The following is an 18,290-nucleotide window of genomic DNA, read 5'->3' as shown; positions in this document are numbered from 1 at the left end:
GTCTTGGTAACGCGGACTCTTTTGTAGTTCCATATGAACTTTAAAGCAGTTTTTTCCAATTCTGTGAAGAAAGTCATTGGTAGCTTGATGGGGATGGCACTGAATCTATAAATTACCTTGGGCAGTATGGTCATTTTCACAACATTGATTCCTCCTATCCGTGAGCATGGAATGTTCTTCCATTTTTTTGTGTCCTATTTTATTTCACTGAGCAGTGGTTTGTAGTTCTCCTTGAAGAGGTCCTTCACATCCCTTGTAATTTGGATTCCTAGGTATTTTATTCTCTTTGTAGCAATTGTGAATGGGAATTCACTCATGATTTGGCTCTCTGTTTGTCTGTTATTGGTGTAGACAAGAGCTTAAATGACCTGATGGAGCTGAAAACCATGGCATGAGAACCTTGTGACGCATGCACAAGTTTCAATAGCTGATTTAATCAAGTGGAAGAAAGGGTGTCACTGATTGAAGATCAAATGAATGAAATAAAGCAAGAAGACAAGTTTAGAGAAAAAAGAGTGAAAAGAAATGAACAAAGCCTCCAAGAAATATGGGACTATGTGAAAAGACCAAATCTACATTAGATTGGTGTGCCAACATATTCTTATAAAAAAGAACTAGATAGAAGAATTTCCCTTATATGAGACTTAATTTAAGCACCAGTAATTAAGTAGGGCAATGTGGAATTGGTGTAAGGATAAACAGATCAATGAAAGACATAGAGAATCCATATGAACCAACCATATATGGGTGCTTGATTTAGGACAATGATAGCCCTAGAGGACAGCCAAAAAAAGGAAGGTCTTTTCAATAAGTAGTAATGGGTCAACTGGATGACCATCAAAAAAAAAAAATCATACTATAAGCACCACATATGAAAATAAATACCAGATTTAAGTATTAAAGATACAATGATGGAGTTTCTAAGAGATTTTCTTCAAGATCTTGGAAGAGACCACAATTCATTTTAAAAAACACGAAAGTACTAACCACAAAGGAAAGGCTGTTACATTAAAATTAAAGTCTCATGCATTAAGTGACACCATCATTAGAGTAAAAAGGTAAGCCAGAGAACAGAAGAAGATATTTGAAATAATATCAACAAAGAGCTTATAACCAGAATATATGAAAAAAAAAAAAACCTTAAAAACTGCCAGAAATCATTAAGTAATCAATTGCCTAATATAAAAATAGATGAGACTAAACAAGCACTTCGTAAGAGATTATCCAACTAAAACATGAAAATGTGTTCAACTTCATTAATCACCAGGGGAATAAAACTAAAACCCAAAGGGATAGTACTATACACCCATCAGAATAGCTAAAGCCTAATTAATTGACAATAGCAAATGTTGGCAGGGATGTAGAGCAAAGAGAACTCTCATACACCAATGGTAGTGATTTAAATGAGTATAAACCAGTTGGACATATACATATTCTATAATCCAGCAATTTCATTCCAAAATGTATACACAAAAGAAATGAATGCATATAGGCAAAGGACACATGTAGCAAAAAGGTTTTAGTACCATTCTTTGTAATACCAAAATGGATATAATCTAGATATCCATTGTTAAAGTAGATAAATTGTGGTATGTTTATATTATGGAATATTGTACAATGATGAATGAGAGTTACATGAAACAACATAAATAAATCTCATGAAGAAAGTTGAGCAAAATAAGTCAGACATAAAGGATTACACACTAAATGAGTGCCTTTATGTAAAGTTCAAAAACGCCAAAACTTCTAAATGGATTTAGAAGTCAGTATAATATTATCTTTGGTGAACTGGGAGATAATAATGATTGTGAGGGGTATGAGCAGGGGTTCAAGGGTATTCTTAACATTCTATTTCTTGACCTCAGTAGTATTTACACAAAAATGTTAATTCTATAATACAGTAATTCATTGAGCTGAACATTTATCACTTCTACATTTTTATCCATTATTGGTTACTTGAATAAAAAGTTTTAAATAAATAAACTTCATTTAGCTTACTTATTGGTTTGGGACTTGTCTCTCCAGAAAACTTTCCTAGGTATTAGACTCTATTTAATTTTGAAAGCTCAACTCATTAAAAAATAAATGAACCATTCACTAAGCACACTTATCAAATGCCAAGCATTAAGGCAGGTCTTCTAGTGGCTACAATCCCAATGGGGAGACAAAATGTATTATCTCGAATCTTTTTTTTAAATAACTTTGTTGAGATATATTTTACATACCATAAAAGTCATCCATTTTATATGTAAAACTCAATGACTTTTTAGTAAATTTACCAAGTTGTACGACCACAATAAATCTACTTACGAGCATTTTCATCACCCAGAGAAAATCTCTCATATTCATATACTATTAATTCCATCCCCCACCCCAACCCTAGGCAATCATTAATCTATTTTGTCTTCATAGACTGTTTTTTTCTGAATATTTTATATAAATAGAATGGTACAGTATGTGATTTCTTGAACTTGGCTTCTTTCACTTCTCATAATTTTTCAAGTCCACTCATGTCATAGCATTCATCAGTGGTTTGTTCCTTTTAATGCTGAATAATATTACACGGTAGAAATATAACACATTTTGTTTATTCGTTCATCAGTTGATGAGCATTTGTTTCCACCTTTAGGCTATTATAAATAATGCTGCTGAAAATATTCATGTGCAAGTCTTTGTGTGGATAAATGTTTTCATATATTTCTCTTGAGTAGATGGCTAAGAGTGGAATTGCTGGTTCATACAGTAAATTTTTGTTTGACTTTCTTGGTCAATTCTTAATGTATATTTTGTGATATATACACACATATCTATATGTAAAATCTGAGCAGAAAGCAAAAAATTGGGGAAGGCTTTACAGACAATACAAGACTTGAAGTTAACCTTAACGTATCAGTAAGATTTAGATCTTGATAACAACGAAGTGTGCTTTTATTAAAAATAAATACATTTCAAATTAGTTTTAAATGCAAAGCATGTACCTACTGACTTAGTTAAAAATACTGGATTCTATAGAGCTAGGAAAAGTCAACAGACACTGAAAATTGAGTTATGAGCAAATAGTCTACCTCCTCCAGCCCCACCAATTGATGATTGTTTTATAAATATATAAATAATCACAGACCCAGTCTATGTTGAAATATATGTAAATATAAGGTATATTTATATACCATATATATAAGGCACATTTATATATATTATAAACAAGGTTAACCTCAAGTCTTATATTCTCTATAAAGCCTATGATTTATAACTGATATGTGTATATGTAAATAATCATAGATATAAATCAGTGGGCAAAAATTTAATTATACAAATCAGTAGGTATTATAGATAAATTAGATGGATACATATCAACTGTAAAAACTGAAACAAGGTTCTCTTTTACAAACCCTGATATCCTAAGTCAACATCAAGTTTCTTACGAAGGGGATAAAAAAAAAATCTAGTTTCTATGCTAAGCAAATGATTAGCACAAATTTAGATGAAAAGTTTTCACAACCAATTACTGATGCAACATTTATTTCATTACTAAATTGGGCAGAGTCTAAACTTATTTAAATGTTAAGCTCGCAGAGTTAAAACAATTAACAATGAATTTTTAAATAAAGACTACTAGCTGCTTCTAATATTAAAAAGTAGATTAAGTAAACATCCTAAAAGACAATGATATGTGAGTAGCCATGTTTAATTTTAGGAACTTTTCAATGAACCAAAAAAACATTCCCTGGTGAAAATGTGAAGAAACACACGCTAGCTAACCTTTTTAACCTAGAAGGGTCAACTAAATCAATTGTCAGGATGACTGTGTAAGTTTGGAGGAGAGATGTGCTACTGACGTGTTTCTTTCCCTTTAATGTTTCAACACAGTATGTCAAAGTTGTTCTTTAAAAAATTATCTTCATAATTGTACAAAAATGAAACACTGTTTTCCTTATTCCTGTTTCCAGTTATGCACAAGAGGAAGTATATTAATGCATATCTGAGGAGCAAAGTAGAATACACATATGTGAAAAAGAGAAACATTTCATTTAATGGTAAAACTGTGAATAGTTAAAATAATTCTCCTTTACAGTTTCTAGCAGTTTGATTATAATATGTCTGGGCATGGTTTTCTTTCAGTTTATCTTGTTTGGGATTCACTGAGTTTCTTAAATCTAAAAATGTATAACTTTATCAAATTTAGAAAATTTATGGCCATTACTTCTTCACGTTTTCTACAAAATTTTTCCTTGTTCTGAAACTCTAATTACACACATATAAGAAGATATTTTGTTACTGTCTCACATGTTCCCGAGTTTTCTTTCACTGTTTGTAAATTCATTTATCATTGTTCTTCAGATTGAATTATTTCATTTATACATTTCTGTTGTTGTTGTTGTTGAAGCGACAAAGCCTTGCTCTGTTACCCAAGCTGGAGTGCAGTGGAATGACCATGGTTTGCTCATGCCTTGACCTTCCAGGATTGATGTGATCCTTCCACCTCAGCCTCTTGGGTAGCTAGGACTGCAGGCATACACCATGACACCTGGCTGAATGTTTTTTATTTTTGGTAGATACAGGGTCTGTCTATGGTGTTCAGGCTTGTCTTGAACTCCTGGCCTCAAGCAATCCTCCTGCCTGAGCCTCCCAAAGTGCTGGGATTACAGATGTGAGCCACTAGGTCATTTATCTATCTTCAGGTTTACTCCTTCCTATGTCATCTTCAGTCTGATATTGAGCCCATTCTTTGTATTTCTGTTTTAGGTATTGTATTTTTCAGTGTCAAAATTTCTAGTTGGTTCTCTTTTACAGGTTATATTTCTCTACTAAAAAGTTCTATCTTTCTATTCATTTCAGAAGGGTTTACCTTTACCCTGGAGGACACAGTTGTAATAGCTACTTTAAGGTCTTCATCTAATAGTTCCAATATCCAGTTAATCTTGGAGATGCCATCTGTTGTCTTTTCCCTTAAATATTAGTCACATTTTCCTGCTTATTGTATGCTAAGTACCTTTGGATTATATAGTGGACCTTTTGATTATCATGTTGTAAGACTGTGTATCCTAGCAAAATGCTCTGTAGACTGTTGATTTTGTTGTTTATTTGAGCAAGTAATTAACCCAGTTTGGTTTAGATCAAAAGTTCTATCTCACATTCTGTGGGTCGTAGTTCCAATATCAGTTCAGTTTCCAAAGCTTTTGTTACACTCCTTTAAATCTCTCCACTCACATTCAGTGTAAGGGTGAGTCCAGGTCTTTTGCTAGTTATACACAGAATAAGAGGATCTCTTTCTCTGGTTCTCTCCTTTCTGGGGTTACTCCTAAATTCTGGCTCCCAGGAGCAGCTTTTCCCAGATCACTGGCAAAAAAGGATGGGTTATTCTTGGAGTCTGAGCTACCTGTGCTGCCATCATGCAGTTCCACATGACTGGTGTGGTTCTTGGGGCAAAATAGTGAAAGAAAAGAGAGAGGAAAAATGAATAAGGTCTCTACATTCCATATTTGGGGCTGCCTTCAGAGGAGGGCCAGGGGAGAAAAGATGGGAAAAATGAAGAAAAATAAAAAATAATAATAGTAATAATAATTGTCCCTACACACTCTAGCTCACAGGATCTCCTTTCCCCATAGTCTAACTAGAAATATGAGGGTTTTCTCTGAGAGTTTTTGCTTCCCTTGCCCACTGGGCAATTCTACAACTGGGACTACTACTCTGAGTCAAATCCAGGACAGCAAAGAGGAAATAAAAATGAGCAACTCAGTACATATGAGACACTTCTTCAAGTTTTGAGTATCCTCCTCAGTCTACTTACTATTGTTTCCAAGCTGTAAAGTAGTTGCTTTTAGTATTCTGTCCAGCATTTTTAGTTGTATTTAGTGGGGAAAATGGCCAGTGGATTTATTCTATCTTTTCAAGCACCAAAAGTCCAAAGGACTACACAGGTATGCTTTCTTATTTAAACCCTCACATCATTCCAGAAACATACATACTATACAATAAAAACGGTAAAAGGGAGAACAAGGAAGAGCAAAAGCAAAAAGAAAAAAAAAAGGCAGACCAGAAAGAGGTTAATATATAAAAGAAGACACAAGGCCCATATATTTGCTAGAATTAAACAAAAATCTGGCTTCAAGTTTTGCAACAGCTGGCCTCAAAAGAAGCAAGGTCATAATGTTCATAGAATAAAAATAAGCCAGGTGATCAAATTAGGTACAATTAAGCCTGATCTTGATATTTTATTTTATTATTAGACCCTCCAATAAATTTCATGGGGCAATTTCCAATAACTTCCCTAAATGCCAAGAGACAGTTCCATAAAATCAATTTTAAAGAAGATCAATATAGTAAGCCCAGATAGAAGACTTGGGCTTAAATAAGGGGTTGATTTTAAACTAAAAAAGAAATACATATACTATATATGCTTAAGCATTCCAGCATAAATATTCTTCTTGGCAAAGTTTTGAAAGGTTCTACATAACAGTAAGATTATATTCTCTGACAAGTACCTAGTGGGCAACTATTTTATGTGGCCACTGTAGTACAGAGACATATATTTTAACAGTCAACGCAGAGAGGGTTAGAAGTACCCTCTTACAGAAACCGAGGATCTCAATAAAAAAGACCAAAGTCTGAACAGAATGAATAACCTAACCCATTCACTAGGTAAGCCAAGAGAAGCAGATGGGGCTAGGGCCAAGATTTCTTTCAGGATGCAATTCTGAATCTTCTCACAAAGAAAAACAGGCAATCAAAACAAAAAATAAGGCAGCAATAATTGTACTCTAGGAGAAGTTTAAAGAGAATATAATCTGTCAACTGAAGAATGATGAGGTTCATAAATTTGGAAAATAGAAAGAAGAGCTTTATTTCTCATAAAGGGTTTGCAGCATTCCAACAGGCTAGGAGATGTAGCTTCTGGTCAGAAGCCAGAAGCAAACATTTCCAAGGTGGGAAGAAGAAGATAGAGATTTATGCTGAATAAGGTAGCCAAATACACATAATCAGTAAACTATAGCAGGAGTCATTAATATTTGTGAAAGGAGAAACACGCACATGCACAATTCAGTTTCATGCCCATCCCTGGGACTCATGCTCAAAAACAGAAGGGTTAGCATAATCCTCTGAGTTTTCATCCCTCTGATGTCAAAAGGTGAAGAAGAGGACACAAAAACCCTGACTGCACATACTCTGTGGTTGGTGGTCTCTTACTGAAAGAAATGCTAGTTGGTTGTTTTGTGAAAACCACAAAAGGGAAGGGCAGCATCATGCTGATATTAGGGGTGGAGGGAGTCTTTCCAAAGGGCTGGTTTCTACTTAACTCTTAGGGAAGGAAATCTAATGGCTGTTATTATAGGGAGAGGGAATAACGAGGTGGGTTCAACCTCCCATCTGATCTTGTGAAGGCTGGCACTCACTTTTCAAGGCTTCTCTGGGGTCCCCTTGGCCAAAACGGGGATCTGTTCGGTTGGTTGGGGGGCTTAAAATTTCATTTTAATTTCTCAAACCAAAAGCAACCTTAGCTGTACAAGAAATCCAATCCAATACCCCAAAATTGTTTTGAGCAACGTTAACTATTTGTTATATCCTCCAACATTAACTAATAAAATGGTTACTAGTTCTACAGCCAAGAAACCAAGCACCATTATTATCTAGATAATCCCTGAGGCACTTGTACCAAAAATTATAACCAAAATTGCAAAAATTATAATCTTAACGAATAGTAACAAAATAAACCCTTCTCAACTATGTCCACCATCTTAATAAAATAGAATTTATAACAAAAACTTTACCAAAGTGTTTTTTTAAAAAATCTATAAATAAAAAGAATGAAAATCACTGAGATGTTTTAATATGTCAAAATGAGAGTGACTAATCACATGGAAAAATCACTCTAGTTCTCCTATTGATACGTACGCTTCAATGTGACATCAGTTAATTTTTGTTGCATAATAAACTGTCTCAAAACTTTAAACCATAAAACAACATTTATTATTTCACACAATTCTCTAGATCAACTGGAGGTTCATCCAGGCTTAGTGGGCATGACTAATCCTTGTGGTTAGCCAGATCAGCTGAGCCATCTGATGGTGGAGAAGCTAAATGATCAAGGGCAGTAATAGTCAACAAATTTTTCCTTAAAGGGCTAGATAATAAAAATGTTAGGCTTGCAGTGGAGAGCAGGAGGATGAGGTCTCTGTAGCAATTACCCAACACTGCTATTGTAGAGGAAAGCCACAGACAATAAACAAATTAGTGTAGCTGTGTTTCAATAAAATTTCTTTTATAAAAACAGACAGTAAAACAGTTAATCTGACTTTGCTAAATCCAGGTCTACGATACCCTCCCTCACTCACAAGTCTGATGGTACGTAGACTGACTGTTTTTAGGGGACTCAGCTAGAATGTCACGCCTTTGCTCCCTAGTTTCTTGCCTTCAAGGAGGCTAACCAGAGGTTATTGACATAGTTGTACCACAGCTCCAAAAAACAGCAAGTGAAGCCAAGCCCCAATGTGCATGGCTGTCTTGATTATGCCCATATGCTTGAAGAAACTGAAGTAGACAGGAATCCTAGAGTAACATCTTCCCTCTAGTTATAACTAGCACATATTAATACATCTAATTATTTCCCAGTGTAGTTAAATATAGAGATGAAGGCCAACAAAATAACTTAAAATACTGCCCCATTTTTCTAGAACACTGCCCCATTTTCTAGCAACATTTTCATACTTTCTGCACAAACTTATGAAACATAAAAAGGATTTGCTTGAGTGAAATATTAACATTTTGCCTATTTAAGTTCAGCAATAAGTGCCTTACAACCACAATTCCCTAAAATAACCATCTAAAGGTAGATTTAGAAAATATAGCTGGGCACAGTGGTTCATGCCTGTAATCCCAGCCCTTTGGGAGGCCAAGGTGGGCAGATCACTTGAGCCCAGGAGTTTGAGACCAGCCTAGGCAACATGGTGAAACCCCATTTCTACAAAATATACAATAATTAGCTCGGTGTGGTGGCAGTCCCTGTGGTTCCAGCTACTCCGGAAGCTGAGGTGGGAGAATCCCTACAGCCTGAGAGGCAGAGGTTGCAGTGAGCCAAGATCATACCACTGCACTCCAGCTTGGGTGACAGAGTGAGACCCCATCTCAAAAAAGAAAAGAAAAAGAGAGAGAAAGAAGAAAATATTCCACCACACAAAAAAAACAGATCTTAATCCAAAATCTAAAATTTAAAATCCAATTCACAGCCTCAAAGGATAAAACAATTGTGACAACTTGATCGATGTACAGAATGTATATTTCTGACTACGAAAAAAAGGGAATTGTATCCTAACCACTAAGCTGTTATTTTTCTTTTATTCTAAGCTTTAAAAACAAGACTAGCATTTCCCAATAATCAAAGACCAAAAGAAAAAAAAAACCTATTATGATACAATCTAAGTTTGGAGAAGTTCAGGTATTTATTATAATCAAGCAATCCATGTATTAGTTTCATGTTTCCTCTTTCTCTTAAAATATGTGTTCAAAATACTCAAAAGGTATTAACAAAAAGCAAAAGGAAGTTCATAATTCTAGCAGTGAACAAGTTGATTGATTTGAGAGATTAAACAGTTCAATCCATTTGCTTCTAAATTTTGAAACAATAGACTAAAGTCCACAGTAATTAAGTCAGTTCCTAAGAAATACGCACTGCCTGATTGACATTTAAGCCTCCAAATTCTTGAATAATGAAACTGTTAAGGGAACTAAATACACACATCTAGTTTCAATAAAGTTGGCAATACCTTAAAATATTCTGCATAAATAATTTTAACCTTAAGCATTAACATTAAGGAAATGATTAGAACCACATTTTTCATAACAAAAGGGCATAATTGACCGTTATTTTATTAGCCTACAATTTGCCTCACCTCTGTTTTCTTAAACCACTCTAATGGCATATATATCTTGACAACCTCCCACACATGGTTATGATTATGTGTAACAAGACAACAAGCTCATTGAAAACCTTTACAGATGCTTAGCTAATGGGATGTCACATTAAATCTGATATCATATCATTAAAAAACAAAAAACTTTATATGAATTATATTACAAAGAACGACACACTATTTAAAATTGACATTCAAAGATTTCTAAATTATTTCGATAAAAGCACTACGTTACTAATATACTTATTTAAGAAACTTTTAAAAGTAAATGTAGATATTACACAGCTTATCCCCATCACACAATTTGTCTGTTATCATGTGTCCTTGTGGGGATAGGTGCAAAAAATATGTACAGCTTTCAACATCTTAGATATAGATGCTTCTAACTACAAAACTCTGGTAAATGTCAGAATTGGATTTGACTACTTCTTACTTCCTCTCTTAATGCTTAATGACTAATTCCTTAGAGATGTCCTTAAAAGCCCTAAAATGTTGTCCTTGGGTAGAAACTTTCACCAGCAATCAATCAGGACCAAATTAGATGATTGTGTTGAAATGTACTACACTGTTTAAGCTAATAAATGAATGAAGAAAGGTAGTATATGGAAACATATGCCACTACACTGAAGTTGCTAAAAGGGTTTGTTGGAAGAATATTTTGTTTCCAGTGGAGCAAATATGGAATAAGAAGAGAGTGATAAAAGAATACCAAGTCATATGGAAATCCAAATATAGTGACAGACACAATTATTTTACTAATTGCTAATGAATACAGTCAAGTGGCTTCAAAAAGCAAAACTTCGCTTGGACTACTTCAGGTTTTGACCTCTGCACAAGAAAATGCATTTAAACTGAAGTCCACCAAAATTGATTAACGGCGCCAGCCAAGGCCAGCATGTAGTTGAAGCTTTTTCCATCTATCACATGGCCCCAAGGATAGTTAAATGAACCTTAAAATGGCTACAAACAGCTCAATGACTACACAGAGTCCTGCCAATTAGAAATAATTAGGCAGTCATTTTGGTGGTAAGTCTTTTTAAGTGCATACATAACGATGCAATGATGCTTATTAACGATCTCATATGAGCTATGCTCAAACAGCCTGAAATAATTATGCAACTATCACAAAGCCTTGCTCATCTCTGTACTTCACCTTAATGCATTTAAAAATCCACTTCATTACCTCCAGTAATTAATCCTCCATTAATTGCAGGAAAAGCTCAGTTTACCAAGCTTCATTTCTAATTATCTTATAAATAGTTATAGTTCTAATTAATGTGTTCATTAAGATGAATATCTTTCTCAAAGCCATGCTCAGAGCAAAGGTTCCGCTTATTCCCTCAAAAGCCTAACTAGCCATAAGGTGAGGCCATTTTGGTTGCATTTGCTTTTATTTTAGTATACTCAACCTCCTAATTGGCATTTAAAATCTAATTTTGAGAAACTTCAAGAAGGCTATATAGGGAGAAATAGGGACAAAAAGATATTTTCAAACTCTTTTCCAATCAATAATCTGAAAACCTTAATAGCAGAACTTTAGTGCATCTTTTTTTTATAAATATTGACTAATATGCTTAAGTACTATATCCAAGTGAATTTAAATTCCACACAGCTTTTGCCCCTTCTCTTCGATTAGAAAACAAGATAAAATATGCTATTAAAACAAATACATTTAAATTTATATTCAGTTACCTAGCTAAACTGCCACTATAAAACAATTTCTCAATGTAAATTCTCAGTCATCAAAGAGAAAACTTACACATATCCTGGGATCACCTATATTTTACATCATTTTATAAGCATAGGAACCTATGTGCTTTTTAAAAACAGAAATCTAATTCTGCACCACAAAGTATACAGCACTTAAAGGAAAAAAACACTGGCTATAATTTAAAAGCTAAAATACAATATATAATCATTCTTTTTGTAATCATAAATATTTTTATAATTTTGTAGAAGTTTAAATAAGTGTATACATAGTTTGAAAGCACAAAAAGTATTCTTAATATTTAAAAATCATTTAATTTTCTATGAATAACAAAAACAATTTATTGGGAAAATCAAGTAAAATCTTGTTTTAAAAAAAGAACAGTTATCAGTGTAATACTCCTGGCAGTTAATAATATAGCTATAGTTCGACATATGATAGATGTCTCCTGCTTCTCTGTAATTTGCGTTTGCTCATTAATCTTCCCTCCTTGTCTTTTTCCATGTAAGATAAGCCTACAGAAGTTTCATTTATGAATTAAAACAAATATATGTACATTTAACAGGCAAAATTTCAAGAAAGTTTCTTCACAGAGAATTTGTAAGTAAAATTTTGAACATAAATTTTTCTAGAGTAGACTTTTAAAATATGCTTTACAGAAAACCACTGTGGCTTGTGTTCCCACATTTAAATTTCTGATTCTAGAGACAGATTCAATAAAATTTGTTAGAAATATAGATGAAGACTCATAGTTAGGGAAGATCTCATATCTTTTATAGCAACATTCATTCATTCATGCGTTCATTCATTTATTCTTCTATGTTCTATTTACACGGTGCTGAGAATACAGTGCTGAGTAAGACAAGCACTAGCTCTGACGTAATAAAATTGAGTCTTATCCTTTTAAAGTACAATGCTCTTGCTAATTTAAAAACAACAACAACAACAACAAAAACATTGCTATAAAGGGTAGCAAAGGTAGAAACAGGTTGATGTTGGCCATAATTATCAATTATTATAATATGGATGTGTATGATGTACTCCCTGACACCCAAAGTGAAAATCTCCTACTATATCCAAAAGATCCTTGAAAGAAAACATCCTCATCCATCCGTCTTTGGAATGCTGAACCAAACACAACACGGGTACCAAGCTGTACTGTTATAACAAAAAATGCACGTAATTCAAAGACATGAATACAAACAGATCTATAAGAACAATAATTTTGCTGTACCTGTCTTCTAAATTTCAGCCTCCACAATGACACCTTAGTAGCCCAGAGCAGTGATCAAGTCTTGGCTTTGTAACACCCTAAAATGTCTACAGGAATTTCAACATGGGAATCATTAAATTCTCACCACAAAACATTAACTCACTATCATTTTTTATTTTATTTTACTTTATTTTATTTTTTATTTCAACTTTTATTAAACCAAATCCAGTAACTTTTGCAATGCCTTACTAGAGGGTTGCCTCACAACTGAACCTTCATTTCTGGCGGGGAAGAAACCACGGCTTCAGGCACACGACTGAAGTTTGGCCGTGTTCTATCATTAATGTTCCAACATCACCAGGGACACAAAGCTCAGCATGAGGACTTCTACCCAAATCTCCCTAGGACAGGTACTTCTTCAACTCTTCCACCACCTCTTGAGGCTCAGGGAATTTGAGTTTGCGTGGGGGCCCCTTCTTAATCCCAGTCCAGAGCTCCGCACTGCTGCCGTCCGGGCGCAGCAGCGTCACCTCGAAGCTGCCCTTCCAGGGCTTGGTCGGGTTCACCTTTACTGGAAGCTCTGGCGCCTCCAGGCGCAGCGCCTGACTCAGGGCCGTGGCGTTGCGCCCATAGACGCCTCAGCTCGTGCAATGCTCCATAACAACAGTTGCCTCCTCCATTCCCTCCCCGCTGTTCGCCAGCTTCTCTCGCTTCTCAGCTGCGGCAACTATCGCGGCCTCAGCCTTCCGCTTCCTACTGCGGGGAGCCATGGCACCTAGAGCCTGGCCAATAATGCCCATTTTTAAAAAATATTACTTCAGGCCACATGAGGTGACTCACCCCTGTAATCCCAGCATTTTGGGAGGCGGAGGAGGCCAGGAGTATCACTTGAAGCCAGGAGTTCTAGACCAGCCTGACCAACATGGTAAAATCCCATCTCTACTAAAAAAATAAAAATTAGCCAACTATGCTGGTGGCGCCTGTAATCCCTACTAGGGAGGTTGAGGCATGAGAATCATTCGAACCCATGAGATGAAGGTTACAGTGACCTGAGATCACCCCACTGTACTCCAGCCTGGGGGTGCAGGGTGAGATTCCATCTCAAAAAAGAAAAAAAAAATTATTTCAAGAGGAAAGGGAAAGGAGAGCAAGCGATAACAAAATAACACAATATCCAAAAGATTAGAAATTATTCTTCCTTTTTACCTGGAAGAGTTAAGGAACATCATTTCTGTTTCTCCTGAAGAGTTCAAATGTTAGAATACTTAACACCTTTTATACTCTTTTCCTTTTTACTGCCCTACTCCTCCCCACAATCAAATCTAAAGAAATAAAGTCAATGAACATCTTCAGTAATACAACAAAGCTTTCTATAATTAACCTGACTAATAGCAAAACAATAATGTTGATATCAGCCCCTCAGAGTACGTTCTCTTGTTGGTCAAAACAAATTTCCTCCAGGCCCTGTATCAATATTCTTATCCATATAAATGAACTAGAAGCAATGGTTCCTAACAGGCAATAATATCTGAAAAAAGTAAGCAATGCAAAGGCTTAGATTTTAATAAACCAAGTTAATGAATTTAAATAGTTAACACCCCTCCCAATTTGATTAGGATATAAATTGAGGTCTAAGTAAAAATGGTAATTATCCTAACTATTCCATTGAACGTTAATTATCATTACAGATACTAATGACCAAAAAAAAGGAAACCATTACATACCATTAACATGCCCTTTCCTCCCCCAGTTATTGAAAAAGATGGAAAGTATATACCAGTAGGCCCGACTAAAACAGTATATTCTTTGAAAAGACTTCTAGAGCTCAGTACAGTGTTAATTGATGTCATTTAATCTCCAGGTATTTAAGATACAAAAATCTAAACAGTATCTTTCACAGACATGATTTACTTACAGTATTTTGAGAAGCCACCCAAAACATTAAACAAAAAAGAAAGCTGTTTATCAGCTGTATTTTCTTAAAAGGTTCATCAAGATTTTGGCAGTTTCTATTATTCAGATAAAGTCATTTCTCCCACTCCCACCATAGGCAGAGCTCAGTAAATGGTTATTTCATTACTCCCTATCATGTAGCTAAACACACAAATATATTACATACAACTTTTGATGATAGCTTTTAAAAATTTTGAGCTCCCCTCTTGCCTTTTTAATTGATGAGATCCTTATTTGATTCATGAATCAATCATCTTTGAGGCATGTTTTTGTTTATAGCCACACATTTTATGTATGTATGTATGTATGTATTTACTTATTTTTGAGACAGGGTCTTCCTTTGTCACTCAAACTGGAGCGCAGTGGAGTGATCTCAGCTCACCATAACCTCTGCCTCCTGGGTTCAAGCGATTCTCCTGCCTCAGCCTCCCAAGTAGCTGGGATAACAGGCATGCGGCACTACCGCCAGCTAATTTTTGTATTTTTAGTAGAGATGGGGTTTCACCACATTGGCCAGGCTGGTCTCAAAAATTCCTGACCTCAAATGATCCACCTGCCTCGGCCTCCCAAAGTGCTAGGATTACAGGTGTGAGCCACCACACTTGGCCCCACACATTTTAAATGAATATTCTTCCTTGCCCTTGACTTTGAGCTTAGACCCATGATTTGCTTTGGCCAATGAAATGTTGGCAGAAGTGACATTTCGCAGAGGACTTAAATTTGCTTAGGAAGTTGAGCTTGTTTTCCTTTTGTCTAAGAAAAACCTGTTTTGAGTAGGGGCTGATCCAAGGAGGATGAAAGAGACAAATATAGAGTTGATCTCAACACCCAACTTAGAGACAAACCCAAGGAGCCCAGTAAAGATCAGAAGAGGCCCAGCTGACTCACAGATGTCTCTGTGAGCAATAAATATTTTTTGTGTGTGCCACTGAGTTTTGAAATGGTTTACTATGCAGCATTATTGTGGCAATAGCTGATTAATATAAAGACATTAGCACTAGAGGGTATTCAGGCTCTGAACTAGTCTTCCTGCTCTGCCAAGGGGAAAAAATAGTAAACCTAGTGAACAATAGTGAGTAAGTGCAAGAACTGTTTGAAAGCAGAAGTAGTGTGAATTCCCAGTTCTAGCTATATAAGAGCAAGTTATTTGACCTCTGTAAGTCTGTTTCTTCATCTGTTAAATGAAAGTAACATACAGACTTAGAAAGTTAAGGTGATGCTGACAATCAAATAAAGTAACCTAGGATGATAACATAATTCCACAATTCCTAGCATAGAGTAGATGCTAAAAAAAAAACTTTAGCTTCAACTGTATTTTTCTTCTTGAAGTCAAGCTTTTCTTTTTAGAAAATTTCCAACACACCATCACAAAACGTTTACTACATGCAAATAAGTAACCCCACATTTTTAAGCTAAACTTCAAAGTAAACACCCATTAAAGTAGTTTTAGAGTAGTTATTTTTATATCAGAAAAGAGCCCTTCCCTTTCCCATGGATCTTACTAATCACTTTTCTCTTTCCTGGTATAAATCTTGAATTTTCATGACAATTTATTTTTCTACAGGAAAAACAGAATTCTGTTTGTTTAATAGGCACAATTCCCCTATCTTTTCCTTCCCATATTTCTCTACACGTATTCCACCCCTTCCTCAAAAAAGGTAGCAAACAGCTAAGACATCAATACATATTTTCTCCATTTTGGAAGAAAGGGGTAGATTCATCAAATAATACTTACAAAATTTGAGTTATTCAGAAGATGTACTGTACAAATTAAAACTTAGTAGTAGAAATGTATTATAAAATTTTTAATAAGTGAATAGCTTGGGGCATTGAAGATTTCTTTAAAAAACAGAGCCTTCAGGGAAGGTCAGAGACACAGACACAATCATTCATCTTAAAAGACTTCAGGGGATGTTTTAATAACTACCTGTGGCAGGATCTCTCTCATATTCATTATAAAATTCCCAAGGCAGATTTTGCTTTCTCATTCCTACTCACAAATATACAAAATGGAGATCCCATCAAATGTAGTGTGAGTAGGTAACATTTAAATACCAGTTGTTTTATCAGTGCATTCATTACCACAGCTTGCAATAGAGAGATAAAAGCTTTATAAGACTGAAGCGATCGAACACTCACACACCCACACACGCACACCCACACACGGCATTAAGCAAAGTAACTGAAGCTATATGATATTACTTTTAAATGCTTGAGCACAAACAAAATCATGACTGAAAAATGACTAGCTCATAAGTCAAATAATGGTCTCATCAGTAATTTTTTTTTTTAATAGAGGGGAGGCTCAAAATTTTTAAAGCCCTCATCAAAAAAAGTTAAAGAACTATGGGGTGATGAAATAATCATTCAGTGAGCTCTATGGAAGGTTTTCTATTCAAAACACTCTCAAATGCAGTGGCTCTACTTCTGCTCCCTTCTATCTACAAAATGTTATTTTCATTTGAGTTCTACTGTTCTTCTCCCTGCAAAAACACCCAAAATGCACCCTAACTGGGTTTTCAGGGCTTGAATATGATACTGTCATTTGCCTTCTTTCTCTATGAAATGGGGAGAAATCATAACTCCCACAAAGTTATGCAAACAAAGGAGCAAACAAAAAATGCATGTGAAAGCATATTTTGTAAAGTGTAAAGGGCTGTACTAATAACATTCCTATAATCATCTTACTGGTTTTCATATTCTTCTGATGACTCTTATTTCAAAAGTCCCTTTGGTGAACAGCCATCACATTCTGCTCTGGAATTCTCTAGGACACTTCCAATTTGTCTCAGTGGCTACTCCTCACTTTCATAGTTTTGCAGCACATCTCAACCACTTATCTAGAACTGGTAAATTGGTTGTGAAGTTTTATCTCACATGAATCCTTCCTTTGTATCACTCTAACTTAACACAGTCAGTCTCTGAACACTAGCTTCACATAATAGAATCTCAGGCCAGGCCAGCCAAACTAGACTGTTCCTTACTGGACAAGAGAGGGTCTCTAGGCAGTTACTCTTCTATACTCAACATTCTTGGTGAGGAAATAAGAACAAAAAGTAGAAAAGACAGCATCACTTGAAAGGCTTCTGAGGCTATTTTTTTGTGAGGGAAAACATTATTTCTTTTCTTTTTTTCTTGAGACAGAGTCTCGCTCTGTTGCCAAGGCTGGAGTGTAGTGGCATGATCAAGGCTCACCGCAACCTCTACCTCCCAGGTTCAAGCAATTCTCCTGCCTCAGCCTCCCGAGTAGCTGGGATTACAGGCACAGGCCACCAGGCCTGGCAATTTTTAGTGGAGATGGGGTTTCACCATGTTGGCCAGGCTGGTCTCAAACTCCTGACCTCAAGTGATCCACCTGCCTCAGCCTCCCAAAGTGCTGGGATTACAGGCATGAGCCACTATGCCCAGCCAACAGTCCTATTTCTAAAGAGACAAAAAATACTCTAAGGCTCTGAGAAATTCTCATCCTTGTTTGTTTCTCATTTCCAGAGTTTTGCTACCCCACAGTGAA

At 35.5% G+C, this 18,290-nt stretch overlaps 1 protein-coding gene and 1 pseudogene across 1 annotated transcript in view; both read right to left on the bottom strand.

Annotated features, from left to right (window-relative positions):
• The window catches only part of RSRC1 (arginine/serine-rich coiled-coil 1), a 411,611-nt gene that overhangs the window by 351,618 nt on the left and 41,703 nt on the right, over positions 1–18,290 (bottom strand). The gene's annotated exons all lie outside the window — the stretch shown is intronic.
• On the bottom strand, positions 13,228–13,596 carry LOC105523966 (annotated as a pseudogene).

The sequence above is a fragment of the Colobus angolensis genome, unplaced genomic scaffold (assembly GCF_000951035.1).
Source record: "Colobus angolensis palliatus isolate OR3802 unplaced genomic scaffold, Cang.pa_1.0 Scaffold48, whole genome shotgun sequence".
Taxonomy (NCBI): domain Eukaryota; kingdom Metazoa; phylum Chordata; class Mammalia; order Primates; family Cercopithecidae; genus Colobus; species Colobus angolensis.
Note: the sequence above shows the minus strand (reverse complement) of the source record. Positions and strands in the feature narration are given on the sequence as shown.